Here is a 15,797-nt window from a genome sequence, read left to right as displayed (position 1 = left end):
CTGCCTGCGGCTATGGAACCCTCTAGAGACAGTAGGAGCGGTAGAGATGCTATGAAAAGCCAACTGACATTTACTCCTGAGGTGCTGACCTGTTGCACCCTTAACAACCACTGTGATTATTATTATTTGACCCTGCTGGTCATCTATGAGCATTTGAACATCTGAACATCTTGGCCATGTTCTGTTATAATCTCCACCCGGCAAAGCCAGAAGAGGACCGGTTCCTCTCTAGGTTTCATTCTAGGTTCTGGCCTTTCTAGGGAGTTTTTCCTAGCCATCATGCTTCTACACCTGCATTGCTTGGCCAGTCTGAGACATGGCTTTTTCATTGCAACTCTGCTTGCCTTTTTTTTTTTTTACATTTCCTTTTCTTCACATTTTCAAACAGTCCATTTATATTTTCCAACGGGGCTATACATTTGGGCGAGTTTTTTTTCTCACCTGAGTAGCTTCGTTTCACTGCCAAAAATAAAATGAAACCATCAGCGAAATAACACTGATGGCATGGTCATGGTATTCCGCCAAGGTGTGGAATCCTTCCATAAGGTTATGTAGTAACTCCTTGTGTCTTCCAATGATGGCTCCTTGTGAGGAGACAGTGTTGCAGAGCTGGTCCGAGTCTGCAGGGTCAGTCATGGCCAGTTTGTACTATCAGGATGAGACCCAGCTGCAGACAAGTGATGCAATGGTTCAAGTCTCAGAGATTTATTGAATATACAGGGGCAGGCAAAAGGCAGGTCGGGGACAGGCAGAGGTTCATAATCCTGTTAGACGGCAAGCAGGCTCAGGGTCAGGACAGGCAAAACAGGTCGTAACCTGAGAGAACAAAAACCAGAAAGAGGAAGAAACACAAATAAATCTATAAATCTACAGTTGGCCTTGAAGCTATCAGATTAAGTTAATTATAACCTAATGGTGCTTCGTATTACACAATTCACATCGTTGAGACAGTTATTTATTTATTTCGCAAATACAAAATCCCTGAACCAAGCAGTTGCTTCCAGTCCTGCTGTGTTGAGCGTGAGTAGGTCTCCACTGGGAGTTCAAGAATGTGGTGCATAGTTTGCTCCACTCCACAAGCACATAAGGGGCTTCATTTTTGCCCCATCGGTGGACGTTGGTGAGGCATGGGAGGTGGCCGGTCTTGAACCTATTGAGGGTGGACCACTCCTTCCTGGGGAGGTTGACACCAGGAGGCTATTGTGTAGGGTAGTGATGAGGTGCTTATTTGTCCGGTCCAGTGACTATCATTCCTGTGTCCAGGTAAGATTTTTGTTGAATTCATCAGTGGGTGGGTCTTTCCAAATTGGCTTTCTTGAGGGAAGGCTTTTCTTTGGTGTGTTGAAGAGCTCCACGTGGAGTAGCAGGTGTTGGGCGTGGCAGACTTTTCCAATAATTTTGTGGGTATATTCAAGTCTTCTGATATGTGCGGGGGTGATGTTTGCTAGGACAAGGAGCCAGGGAAGCGGGGTGGATCGGAGTGTGCTAGTGATGATGCGCATGGTGGCATTTAGCTGTGTGTTTTTCAGAATATTAACAAACTATTTTAAGGGGGTTAGCCATCAGTGATGGAGTTTGTATTTGTATTTATTAGGGATCCCCACTCGTCCTGGGGTCCAAACACACAAAAACACCAACATTACATATAAATCAAAAGATAAAACATTGAACTGTGTTTGTACTAAATGAGCTAAAGATAAAACAGTCCATCATATAACATCCCTACACCACCACATATCCACAACACAAAATGTTCAATACCACCATACAACAATATCACAATGTGTGCATATGCATGTGTATGTACCTTTGTCTGTGTCTCTTCACAGTTCCTGTTGTTCCATAGTCTGTTCTGGACTTGGTGGCATGTGAAGAGACCTCTAGTGGCTTTCCTTGTGAGGTATGCATGGGTGTCCGACAGCTCGGTACATTCAGCTTGTCAACACCTCTTGCAAAAACAAGTAATGATGAAGTCAATCTCTCTTCCACTTTGAGCCATGAGAGATTGACATGCATGTCATTTGTTAGAGGAATTCTAAATTCCTATATGTTTTGTAGCCAAAATCAAATTCGCACTCTCTCTATTTCATTAATGAGTCGTAAATTCATTAATTATGCATGAAATAGATCGAGACCAGTCTTAAAAGTCAGGTAACAGCGTTTATTGCAAGAGAGTACTGCCCAAAAATACAAAGAACCTTACATTTTAAAGAGAGGACATGAAATGACATCGTCAGTTTCTCACACTCACTCCGATCCACACAATAGCGCAGTGTTTTCAGGTCTGGAGATGTCTTCTACTCCCCTCATAAACCAAACATTCCAATCTGTCTAAAAGATATCTTCTCCTCCACTAATGGAATATCAAGGACCATTCTTATCTGTCAGAAAAGATATATCATCCCTCTCCCTTAAACTTCCCGCAAGGTACAGACAATTTAATTTGTTTTACTTACATTTTCAGTAACAGCTTAACCAAGAACCCATACATTTCATACCATAACATAATAGTATTAGAATAAATGGTTCTAATTGAAATGTATACATTATTAATCATTTCAACTATAATTTCCTCCAACACATTAATGTTAGCTCGCCATGTATTTTAAAACGGCCAGCCGTCCTTCCCTGTTCTGAGCCAACTGCAATTTTCCCAAGTCCCTCTTTGTGGCACCTGACCACACTACTGAACAGTAGTCTAGGTGCATCAAAACTAGGGCCTGTAGGACCTGCCTTGTTGATAGTGTTGTTAAGAAGGCAGAGTAACGCTTTATTATGGACAGACTTCTCCCCATCTTATTTACTGTTGTATCAAAATGTTTTGAACATGACAGTTTACAATCCAGGGTTACTCCAAGCAGTGTAGTCACCTCAACTTGCTCAATTTCTACATTATTCATTACGAGACGTAGTTGAGGTTTTGGGGTTTAGTGAATGATTTGTCCCAAATACAATGCTTTTAGTTCTGGAAATATTTAGGACTAACTTATTCCTTGCTATCCAGTCCAAAACCAACTGCAGCTATTTGTTAAGTGTTGCAGTCATTTCAGTTGTTGTAGTAGCTGACGTGTATAGTGTTGAGTCATCTGCATACATAGACACAATGTCCTTACTCAAAGCCATTGGCATGTCGTTAGTAAAGATTGAAAAAAGCAAGGGACCTAAACAGCTACCCTGGGGAATTCCTGATTCTACCTGGATTATGTTTGAGAGGCTTCCATTAAAGAACACCGACTGTGTTCTGTTAGCAGTGGCGGTTCTAGCTTGTATGGATCCCTGGATACATTTCTGAGCACTCCCTTTCATGTATAAATATCAGCAGCTTAAACAGGGACATGGTTTTCAATGGCAAGTCAGGCAAGTTCTTCAGTTCCTGTGCAAGTTCTCTGCCATTCAAGTCTGCGTGTTCTTTATAGTGCAGTGTCATATTAAGGGTCTCCATTGTTCTGTCAGCTCCTCATTTGATAGACTTTGGAAGGTTGACAGCACTCCAAACTTCTCTTCCACATTTTCCAATGTGGAAAATCTTTCCTGAAGGGCTGAGGTTGCAGCATCAGCAACGACATTGAAAAATGTCACCTCCAGTTTCTTCAGGGCATCACTCAAAGGCTCATCAAATTATTCATATGAAAGTGCCGCTTTGTAGACCTCAGCCTTTTTGTTGTTGTACTGTAGAGGGCCTCTACATTCATACCCTCGCGAATATCCTTGGCTGACGTTTGTGCAGTCATAAAGCCTGTTGCGCTGTAGTTGCTGAGACCTCTCTCTGTCTTTCTGAGAAGACTGACTGCAACACCACATGCATTCTGGGAGACTGCATCAGCTTGCTCACATGTTGGATCTGGCTCAAGATGCCGTACCACACCACTGTACAGATGATGAAGCGGTATGATCCCACCTCCTCTGACAAGGACTGGGCCTCAATCTTTATCAGTGTCTTTGGTTTTATCCCTAACCTCAATCAGTGCCTCTCTCACCACTGTGGCATGATACCTCAATGGCTCGATGCTCTTAACTTTACTCTCCCACCTTGTCTCAGTCCACATCCACATGTTTTTTTCAAGATGGCCCATCGCTGTGTGGAGGCTGAGAACAAGGTGTACAGTTTGTGTAAGATGCCAAAGTAACCTGTGACATCAACAGAACTTTTAGCAGCATCAGCCACAAACAGGTTCAATGTGTGAGCCCCACATGGCACAAATAGAGCTCTTGGATCCATTTCCAGGAGTCTGGCTTGGACACCTTTGTGTTTGCCCCATTATCATAAGACTGTCCTCTGCAGTCCTCAAAAGGAATTTTTAGCTCCTCTCATCTTTTGATAATCAGGGATGCCAAATGTTGCTGTGTACTCCTCTGCCTCCAAAACCCCCATAAAATGTTCCTTTATGTGGGGCTCCTCCTTCAGTGACACAATTCTAGTCACAACAGACAACTGTCAGTGTGGCTGACATCTGAGGCGCAATCTAGAATGATAGAGAAAAACTTTGCCAGCTTGAAAAAATAAATAATTAATGACTTCATTCTGTATTGGGTGGCCAAGGTAGCTGGTGGTGTGACTCGAGGTCCCTTTTTGGACACGTTTAAAGGTGCTTTAATTGCCAGAGACTGCACAATAGCAGTCAGACGTGTCAACACCTCTCTCCATCTTATCCTCTCAGCCTCCATAAGTGCCATCTCATGCTTATCAATTGTTTCCCCTTTTTTGATCCTCATTGCCAGTTCATTCCATGTTTTCATGCAGTTTTGGTGTTCTGGACTACTGTCGTGTGAAGTCAGCAAAGAACTTGCATATTTCTAGTCTGTCAGTCGTGAGTTTGCTAAATTAATTTTATTAAAGCAGAAGCAGAAGAGGCTGTTGTTTCTTTCAGAATACACCAACCAACTTCTAGGGATTTTTTTCACCACTCACTATGGTATTCCTGAAATACTGGTGGTGGCAACTTCTTCCATCAGTCTCATTCCTTGGGAAAACAAATTTAGGTGGTACCTCACTTGTTCTTCTGCAAACTAGTTGTGTTCGAATTCTGTCAGTCAGAAAGGAAGGTCAGTCAGCAGGGTGGGTAGACAGTGGTTCATCCTCAGCAGCAGGATTTGGTGGGGATGCCACTACAAGCATTTCTAATGGAGAGCAGATGGGCATTAGTTTACACACATTACTCACAGAATTTATAGAAGTGGAACAACCCACATACATACCCAGTGATAATAAAATCATTGTTATCTACAATGTGGAAACTTAAAACTTTGAAAAAGGGAAATTATTTGTTTTGTTTATGTAATGCAGGGATGCACACATAAACACATGTGCGTGAACCCACACACCAACACACACACACACACACGTGTGCATGTGCACAAACACACATGAAGAATCCTGCTGGGGAGGTGGAAGCAAATGGGTCTTCATCCTCATCCTCAGGCTTAGACAACATTTGTGAAGACACCTGTGTGGCTGAGGAGGTAGATGGCTCCTCATCCTGGCCAGTGCCAGAGGATGCTCCAAAATATTTCAGAAGTGCCCCTGAATTTGCATTGAAGTACAGTATATGAGTCTGACACCCTAAATCCATTTGTTGCACAATTAAATATTCATGTCATTATGCACAATTTATCAAACTTTCAGAATAGGAACCAAATGAACTGTACAACCTCCTTGACTAATTTTAGGCATAAGACACCCTTAAAGACTCAATATATCACAAAAGATACAAAATATCAGCATAATATAGACGTATTTTAAGTTAGCCTACAGCATTGGAAATTCCCCTTAATGAGCACAGGACCTAGTCAATACAATCACAGAAAACCTTTATGATGTCACCTCAATGAAAGTTTACTAAATCAATAACGTGCTAGTTAGGTTGTAATCATTTTGCTGCAGGTTACACACATTATCACGACGAAACTGTGTGAAATTATATCCATTGTTATGTAAGCTAGTTGGACAGAAAACTGAATATTGTTTCCCTATGTGTAATAGCATAGCAAGCAACATAGCAACATTGGCTAACAAACATAAGTGTTATACTAGCCTCTTTCATTACATGCATAGTATTATATTCATAAAGAGATGACATAGCTGCATATCTTTATGTTTTGCGCGTTTCTCCTCTTCTTCTTTCCTCTTTTTCCTAAACTGGAAACCTGATGGCTTAGACCTTTTTTGTGTTGATTTGGCATCGATACATTACCCATCCCCCAACACTGTCAACCAAGAGTCAAGACTAAACCAATTCACCTTGGTGGTGTGCAGGCAGGTTTTATATTATTCTTAATGATTTCGCACAAACCAGAAAAAAACACAATATGTCTGTGAAACAATATACTCACAGTATTATGAATGGTGGTTTATTTGGTAGCATTTCAGTGTGACTGATTTGACTAATTGCATTAGTACTGTACAAAGTTAGAGGTGTACTATTTGTTAGATTCCCCCGCTCCCGCTACCTCGGACTTCAAGTGGGGAGACCTGAGGTCAACCTACCCCCGCCCCATCTCATACTGCTGAGTGGGAGAAGGGAAGTAGCCTACCCACCAGGAAGTAGCCTGCCTAGCTCACAAACTAGGATCAGGGCGTCCACTCCGACAAGCTTAATTGACGTGACGTGAAAATGAGCGATAGAAAACCGTTCCAATGTCACCATTCCAATTTTTCTTTGTGCGGGCACCCCGTGCTGCCCCCGACAAGATGCCTAGGAGGCTGCCCATGTCACCCATATCTAAATCCGCTACTGTCTGTTTGACAAGTAACTCTTTATCCACATTATAGCAGGGGGTGTAAAGCCATAACACATACCTTTTTCCAGCAGCAGACTGTGATCGATAATGTCAAAAGCTACACTGAAGTCTAACAAGACACCTACCACAATAATTTGATCATATTTCTCTCAGCCAATCATCAGCCAATTGTGTAAGTACTGTGCTTGTTTAGTGTCCTTTCCTATAAGAGTACTGAAAGTGTGTTGTCAATTTGTTTACGGTGAAATAGGATTGTATCTGGTCAAACACCATTTTTTCCATAAGTTTACTGAGGGTTGGTAACAGGCTGATTGGTCAGCTATTTGAGCCAGTAAAGGGGGCTTTACTATTCTTGGGTAGAGGAATGGCTTTAGCTTCCCTCCAGGCCTGAGGGCACACACTTTCTAGTAGGCTTAAATTGAAGATGTGGCAAATAGGAGAGGCAATATCGTCCGCTATGTCATGACGTTGGCCTGGGGGTAAGTTTACGACAGTCATAAATACATCTTCCCCCCTTGTTCCTCTCTCTACCCTACTGAGGTTACATTTGCAAACCCCTTGGTTAACATAGAGATTCTGGGAACATCAGAAGGTGGGGGGAAATGAACTATATTCTGGTAATGCGACCCATTAAACATATGTGGTGGTACTTAATGAATATGATGTCAGTTCGGTTGTCATCTGAGACATTCTCATCAATGATAAGATGACATAAACTCTACAGTGGAAAGTCTAGACAGCAGAGTTATCGGATTCACATGGAATTGTTGTCAATTTAAATGTTTGAATATAAAATTATTCGTGATGGGATGAAATGGGATTTTAGCTTCTAAAATGTGAGATTTGGGTTTTCATAAGGTTAGTGCTCTGCTCAATCAGTGGCCCGCCCCTGTGAAGGGACATGGGCTATACAACTTTTCAAACACGCCCTCCTCTCCCTTCCTATATAAAGCATTGACGACAATATAACCTCCTGTTCCGAGGGTGTGAGGGCGACGGTCCGATGTCAGAATGGTTCAGATAATAACTACAGAACGAAGCCAACATCAGCGTGAGCTCTGGTTGCGAATGGTATGAACTTTGAGCTCTTATTCACTACAGAAGTGATACCTCCTAGCGTTGAGTTAGCAACAGCAGCTGCAAACGAGGGTTAGGAAGGAACAGACAGAGTATCCCGTCTATCACACAACGACGTTACTACAACGTATCTAATTGACCACCAGAGACATTCTTCAAAGGACTCGGTTTGGCAACACGGCCTTCCATCTACCACCAACCTACTGAAGCGCAGCTCAGAGTAAATATTTATTGCATTTTCCTTTTCCAAATGGGTGGTAATTTAGAATGCATAAGATACTGTATTTCTGATAGCACAGCTTCGCCCTTTGTTCCTCAGTCTTCCCACTCTTTCACTCAAACCCAGCCCTTTTCTTTTGTGTAACCAGCTGTCATATCTGTTCCGCCCACTAGGGACGTTTTCCTTTATGACATAATTTGTAATCAAGTTATGATTAATTATGTGTATGTGTAATTCTGTGTGATTAGTTAGGTATTTTGTAAATAAATAATTAAACCCAATATTGTATTGCTGATTCAACTTGTTAGCCAGGGTTCGTGAAGATAACCAAGAATTTACAACTTTCAGATGAGACTGAATTAAGGTGACGATTAATATTGACTGATATTTATGTAAAATATTACTAGGTCTTTAAGAGTTTATCCGGAAGATAACAGCTCTATTAATATTATTTCGTGCTGCCCCGACTCTCTAGTTAATTACATACATTTACATGATTAGCTCAATCAGGTAATATTAATTACGGAGAAATGATTTTATAGAATAGCATGTCATATCACTTAATCCGGCATAGCCAAAGACACAACAGCTATTATCCTCAGTAATTTTCCATCCAGATTGTCAGACCCGGTGGCTTGTCATTGTTGATAGACAACTGTTTGTTTAAATCTATCAAAAGTAGAGAACTGTACAGACTATGAATGGTCCTGTTGCACTACATGTAATGAGGACATGAATAAGGGGTCCTTATGGTAGAGCTGACCCTGCTCATTCCTGATTAATTTAGGATTTTAGACAAATCTGACGGAGTTGACCAAATCTCTGGACACATGTTTTAGGAATCAAAGTTTTTAGAGAAATATTACTTGAAGTCAAAGAGGGCTATTGCAGGAAACTACATACGAAACAATTTCAGTTAATATACATTTTTGCCAGTTTCTTTAAAAAAATGTAAACACTTTTTTTGACAGTTTGAAATTGGGATCCTTTGCTCCGGACAAGGGCATTTCCAGGCTTAGAGCCAACATGGAAATTCATAAAATACCTCACCCTGAGGTATGTGGGGGTGGGGTGGTGCTGTAGCTTGTGGTTGTTCATCTACAGTAGATGTTGAGCTCTTTGTTGGCAATTGCGTTATTTTGGTGGACTATACTGGACACAGACAGACAGATAGCCAGGCTCACTACATGTAAACTCCCATCAGGAGACATCCTGCAGAGAGGAGGATCGGCAGTAGATGGAGCCATTGCTGCGTTACTGTGCACCTCTGTCATCAACCCACAGAGTATGGGCATTGGCGGGGGTCCATATTCACGGTGATGGACAGCGGTGGTAAGGACACTTCATCCCCCTACTACAAGATACCACACAGACATCCAACTATTGAAATTTCAGTGGGGGATAAACACTTTTCATGCCATGTACCTTTGTTTATTTTAAAGGCACGGTCCGTCCCTCAGGAGTTTAATCCTGATCTACTGAGTGGATGCCCACAGATCTTTCAACTGATGACAGGTATTTGGAGTGAAAATGACTAAACATGAACATGACTTGACTTGTTTCTGTTGCTGACAAGCATGTCCTTTCTTTCGCAGTGTGAGCTGTTTTTCTAGTTACTCAAGTTTTCCTTCATGTTGGCATCGTGGTGGGAATTCTGTAGAACTGCAGTAATCCTGGGGCAGCTATATCTTACTGATGAAGACAGTATGTCAAGTGACAAACACACTATGCTGGTTTATAGGAAGGGGTTTTCAATCCTTGGTTTAAAATCATTATTTAATGATGACATTTAGAGCCACTACAGTCATATATAGGATTGATTTCCATAAATTACATTTCCTCTCCGGTCCCCAAACTCCTGCCTCCATTCTGACAAGCTGTCTGCTAATGTCAGTCTGCTTCTGGTTCTCCTCTCACTGCAAGAGGCAGATGGTTTTGTGGCTTCCTTTTGACTTCTCCCCTTTTCAATAAAATGGGATTATAAACACACTAAACTGGACAAATGGCCAAGGGTCCCATGGACTTTTAAACAGGATGTTGTGATGTGCTGTCAGTTTGCTTTGTTTTTAATACCACTAATCAGTTTGTTATACAGACTATAAACCAACATCATCTTCATTTGTAAACATAATAGGGAAAACTTCCACAGAAAATATGAGAAATTACTATACTAGTCAAAATTGAATGGCTTGGCAAAATCCCTAAAGAAATCCACTCCAGATAGGCTTAACGGTCCAATGCAGTCAATTAAAAAAATGTTTTCTCTCAAGGGTAACAATTAAGTACCTTACTGTCATTGTTTTCAATCAATGGTCAAAAAATATATATATTTACCACTTTCTTGCAGGTATATCCCTTTTATACATATCAGTGGATATCAGCCAGCTTCTTCCATACCACCATCAAGCTGGCCAGAGAGGGTTTTCATGTACCCCAGGTCCTGAGCCACTTCATCCCACTGATCAACAGGGATGAGACCCTACCATTATGGTGCGTATGAAACTGGACAAACATAAACTAAGCTACAATCAGTAAATCATAACAATCTCAGGGATATGGAGATAGATAGATGCCGTGACCGAAGACCGTTGTGGATAGAGAGAGAGAGAGAAGTCTGCTGTCCTGGGCTGCTTTATCCCACTGATCAACAGGGATTAGACCCACCCTACCATTACGGTAAGATACACCCGGACCTTAAAGTGGCAATCTGCAATTCAAACAATAACAAAGCAGCCATCCTCCCACTGATTTGGTAAACAGCTGAGGGATGGGACTGGAAAAATAGTACCACTCTGAAATTCATGGCTATGGATATAAGGACTGACCATTCATGATATCAACATTATAGTTTGAACCATGTTTTGGGGCTATACAGTGTTTACATTTACATTGTTCATTAAAAAGTCGTAAAACAAGCTGATATTTTTTTTTAAAGTATTTCAAGAGAGCAACTGACAAGCCATCATTCTGTCATCACATTGCAAGAAAATGACATTTTACCTGTTCTCTAGTCAGTTGTTTATAGGTAAGGATGGAATCCTGCTGAAGGTTGGAAACACTGTGAAGTTTGAAACATTTGCTGACACATTGGAGATCATTGCAAACCAAGGGGCAGATGCTTTTTACACTGGAAAAGTAGCAGCAGATTTAATCTGCAACATAAAAGATATGCTCTTATGTAGAGCATAAACAATCATTAGCTTATTGACATTTGGGTGAACTGACACATAACTGACAGTGATTATAAGAATGTGAAGATTGAAAGCCTCATGGAGAACAGACAACATGCATTCCCACCTCCTTATTACATTTGACTTTTGTCTACAGAATACACCCTAAACTCAGCTTCTCTGATGGGAGAGCAAATACTCTTTATTAACCTATCAACGCTACATCGAAGCTTGTAAGTTTTCCAACGGACTAAGGAAGTACATCTGTGATCCACACTAACTCAGGAGTAAGTTCCACAAGACTCCGGGCATAGGAAATCATTAAGGAAGGATACAGTATAGGTCAAGACCAAGACATTTCATAAATCTAAGGATCTAAGTGCTGTTTAACCCCAACAGGGTACTCTCAGTGTCACAATCGTCATAATGCTTGGAACAAGGCGCAGCGTGCGTAGAGTTCCAGATATTTCAATAAATCGAAACTCACCGAAGAAAACAATAAAGCACAAACTAAACGTGACGCTACTGGCGTGCACACAGGCAACTATCTGTAGACAAGATCCCACCAAGCACAATGAGGAAATGGCTGCCTAAATATGATCCCAAATCAGAAACAATGATAATCAGCTGTCTCTGATGGGGAACCATACCAGGCCAACATAAACCATTAATCACCTAGATGACTCACCCTAGTCACTATCACTATCACTATCACTATCAAATAAATTCATTAAAAATCCTACAATGTGATTTTCTGGATTTTTCTTTTCTCATTTTGTCCATCATATTTGAAGTGTACCTATGATGAAAATTACAGGCCTCTCTCATCTTTTTAAGTGGGAGATCTTTCACAATTGGTGGCTGACTAAATAGTTTTTTGCCCCACTGTATAAAGCATTAGCTAGTTTTTACCTTTATTTAACTAGGTAAGTCAGTTAAGAACAAATTCTTATTTACAATGATGGCCTACCCCGGCCAAGACCTAACCCAGACGACGCTGGGCCAATTGTGCACCGCCCTATGGGACTCCCAATCACAGCCGGTTGTGATACAGCCTGGAATCGAACAAGGATCTGTATTGACACCTCTAGCATTGAGATGCAGTGTCTTAGACCACTGTGGCATTCAGGAGTCTAAGGCACTGCTGCAAGCTTTGCTGTGCTCCAGTCTTAAATTACTATCCATCCCTGCTCCTTTTGACAGAGTGGAGTGGTCACGAAATGTGAGAAAAGACCCCATTTAGCCAATATCACATTCTGTGTGGGTCATTTACTCTTGTGAAGTTAGTGAAGTCATATGCCTGTGTTACTGGCTTCTGTGGAAACTGAGAGCTTTGATCCATAAATTACAATGTGGAACATGAGCAGCTAACCTCACTAGAATTCATGTTTGTTTTAATGCCATTTGCTATCACAGTAACTCCAAATGTTGTTTGGGGGCCTGTTGTTGAAGGCATTTACTAGAGGCCTGCCACCAGCACTGAGACTGAGCTACGGATTTATTGAGTTCTCTCCTTTATGCTCAGCTGTCGTCAGCCAGGAACAGCAAAGGATTATTACAATCTTATGGGCTGTAGCAGAATCTATTAAACTACTGTGATCAGATGTTCCTAGGTTTTTTCACAGATTGTTCACAAGATGTCTTATCGCTGCACACCTGCTAGCCCTGAGACATGGCTGTATACTTGTAGGCGTCTGACTATGGCATCACAGGATTCTGCAGCCATGCCTCAGGGTTAAACACCTTTTCAAATCACTCACTATAGAATTAGGAATTAGAAAAGTAACTTAATAGGACCTAAATGTCACTCACACATAAAGCCAGCCCTCAAGAAATTTAATTCAGATCTTAAGAACTGTGCACAGTTTATTCCAAACTGAACAGCAAACCATCCAAGAGGGTGAAACTAGAAGTGGCTAGTGGTTCAACATACAGTACTGTTGCTACTGTAATGCAACATATACTGTAACTCCAACATCCCTGATCAAGGTCCATTTCCTTCCTTTGACCAGAGAGCACTTAAGTTCACTGAGCAGCAGTTTGCTGACCACTTCAGGGCCATGTTTAGCGGTGATGAGACCCATGATGCCCAGTACAACATAGTCACTCCATACCTGGACACCATGGGCAACACACATGTGTCTGTGATGGCTGAGGATGGAACTGCTGTGTCTGTTATCTGCACTATCAACCACATGTGAGTAATTCACTGTGTAGAATCCTTACAACGACCATCATTGGGGTTATGTCATAGATGTAGAATTGTCAATGACTTGTCAAATATCTTTTCCTTCACACAGGTTTGGATCCAGAGTGTTCTCCCCTATAACCAGTGTCATTTTCAACAATGAGTTGTCAGATGTCTGTGGGAACGCAGATCATAATGCCACCTTAATGATTTGTTTTATGGTTTGGCTTGCAAGTGAGCAGCCTCCCTCCTCCATGTCCGCTGTTGTTTTTCAGTCCAAGTACAAAACCCTGGTGAGTGGCGGGTCGGGTGGCAGCATGATCACCACAGGGATGGCCTTGGTAAGTGACCATGGTATTAACTATATCGGATCAACATACACTTAGTATATATGCAAGTACATTGAGCCACACAAAAACAAATACCTGTGTAACACTCAACTACTGAACATGGGTCCTTTTGTGATGTGTAACTTGGTTTTAATTTTTTTAAACATTTCAACCAATTTTAACATTATGTCATAAAGCAGGGGTTCTCAACTGGTTTTGCCTTGGGTCCCAAATTGAACCAGGTTGTCTCAGTGGCGATCCAATATTCACATTGCACATTATTTTCCTTCCAATATCTGGAAAACTATTTTTAATATCGATAGTATGTGTGTCAGTTATATGACAAGGGAACAACAGTCCCACTTTTTTCATTGTCCATATTCTTGATGGGGAATGTTAAGTTCACTGGTTTGAGAACACAAAATCAACAAAATCTGCTAAATAGCGGCACCAATAATTGTATATTGAAAATACTGTAATAAAGAAAAATAGTTTAGACGTTAAATTATAGGTTCATTATAATTTCTACACACTTTCTATCTGGTTTTAGTTGTTTAAGTTCGATTATTAATTTTAAAAAATTACTCAGACACTTGCTGCCCATTCAAAACCTCCCCCAGCAGTTGAGAATCGCTGTCCTAAAAAGCACATGTTCAACTTCATATAAACATGTTTTCCCATCCCAAGAGGTTAAATTTAAAAAAATGACTATATTAAGTGCCTATTAAGTGCCAAATCAAGTAGCAGGGTTGACCATAACAGGGTTCACGATTTGATCTTAAACCAGTGATAAATTCCATTGTGACAGGGGGAATGGAAGCCTGTTGTGTGCAACAGGGTATGGCAATTGAATTCACGCTTCACAGTTTTGGTTTTATTATTGAAACATTTTTCAGGGTTGGCGTGTTATGCTCGACCCTCTCAGTTTTCCATCACAAAACACCAGAAAATGGCCAAAAAGAGTAGAACCCTCTCACCTGATTGAACACTTTCTTTCATTAATACATTTCTTTTAAGGAACAGTTTCACCATATTCAAAGAGTTCAGAGTTCAGTTCACTTACAGTGTTGACCTTAAAATGAGGGACATACATACAGTATGTGAATCACTAATCACATGAAATAAATGATCATCTACAGAAATGACTTTGTTAAAGCAACATGGCAGCTAGGGCATTGCAGTGATGGTGAAAACTTGGACTGTTGTGGTTAAGTGGGATAAAATCTTCATAGAAGCCACAGAGGGGGCACTGATGGACATATCAAAATGCGGAATTTAAGCACTTTAGCAAGTCTTTATTAGATTTATCGAATTATTAACTTCTTTTAATATAACAGGCTTGTAAAACGTAATATTGGTAGACAACTTCTACTTAACAGGGACGCAAAAGGCACTCATTTCGTGGGAGACCCACATACTGCACTGTGTGGCCAATATATGTTCTAAAAACACTCTGTACCTTAAACACACTGTCATCGTAACATTCACTTTCAGTCCACATGCAGCATAAGCTCCCTGGCAGTAGTCCGTCTCCTCATGGTCTCATTTGTCTATTTCTCTCCTAGACCCACCTGTTGTTTGGAAAGAGTCTGGAAGAGGCTATCGCTGTCCCTGTTGGGTTTGTGGATTGCAAGAACGCACTAAAGTTTGACCAAATAACAGCACACATCATGGAACTCAAAGATTAAAGAGGTATTCAGTTATGTTTCTAATAAATGATGGTCAATCACAGCTTTACACATCTGAGGGGGTAGTAATTCACAGGTTTTTCAGTCATTGCTGTATGTATTGTGCTCATAATTCAGTGTGTACGGCCTCCTGTTCCTGTAACTGTCTTCCTCTCTCCATAAGACTATTGTGGAAGATCTGAAGGCTCTAGGGCACACGGTGAAAGTTACAAAGTACTCTTACAATGTGGTCAATACAGTGGAGAAGGACAATGGTTGCATCTAAGCAGTTTCACATGCCAGAAAGATGGGCAAGGCAGCTGGGTATTAATCTGCCAGACCGTTGGTCATTGTCAGTGGATATGGACAGTCTTCCAACTGTCTATATAGAGCAACTGTAGCTATAGT

General features: G+C 41.1%; 1 pseudogene; it reads left to right on the top strand.

The window, feature by feature from the left end:
* The first annotated feature begins 9,061 nt into the window (after positions 1 to 9,061).
* LOC109894890 (glutathione hydrolase 5 proenzyme-like) lies at positions 9,062 to 15,410 on the top strand (annotated as a pseudogene).
* The last annotated feature ends 387 nt before the right edge of the window (positions 15,411 to 15,797 follow it).

This window comes from Oncorhynchus kisutch, linkage group LG8 (assembly GCF_002021735.2).
Source record: "Oncorhynchus kisutch isolate 150728-3 linkage group LG8, Okis_V2, whole genome shotgun sequence".
NCBI lineage: Eukaryota > Metazoa > Chordata > Actinopteri > Salmoniformes > Salmonidae > Oncorhynchus > Oncorhynchus kisutch.
Note: the sequence above shows the minus strand (reverse complement) of the source record. Positions and strands in the feature narration are given on the sequence as shown.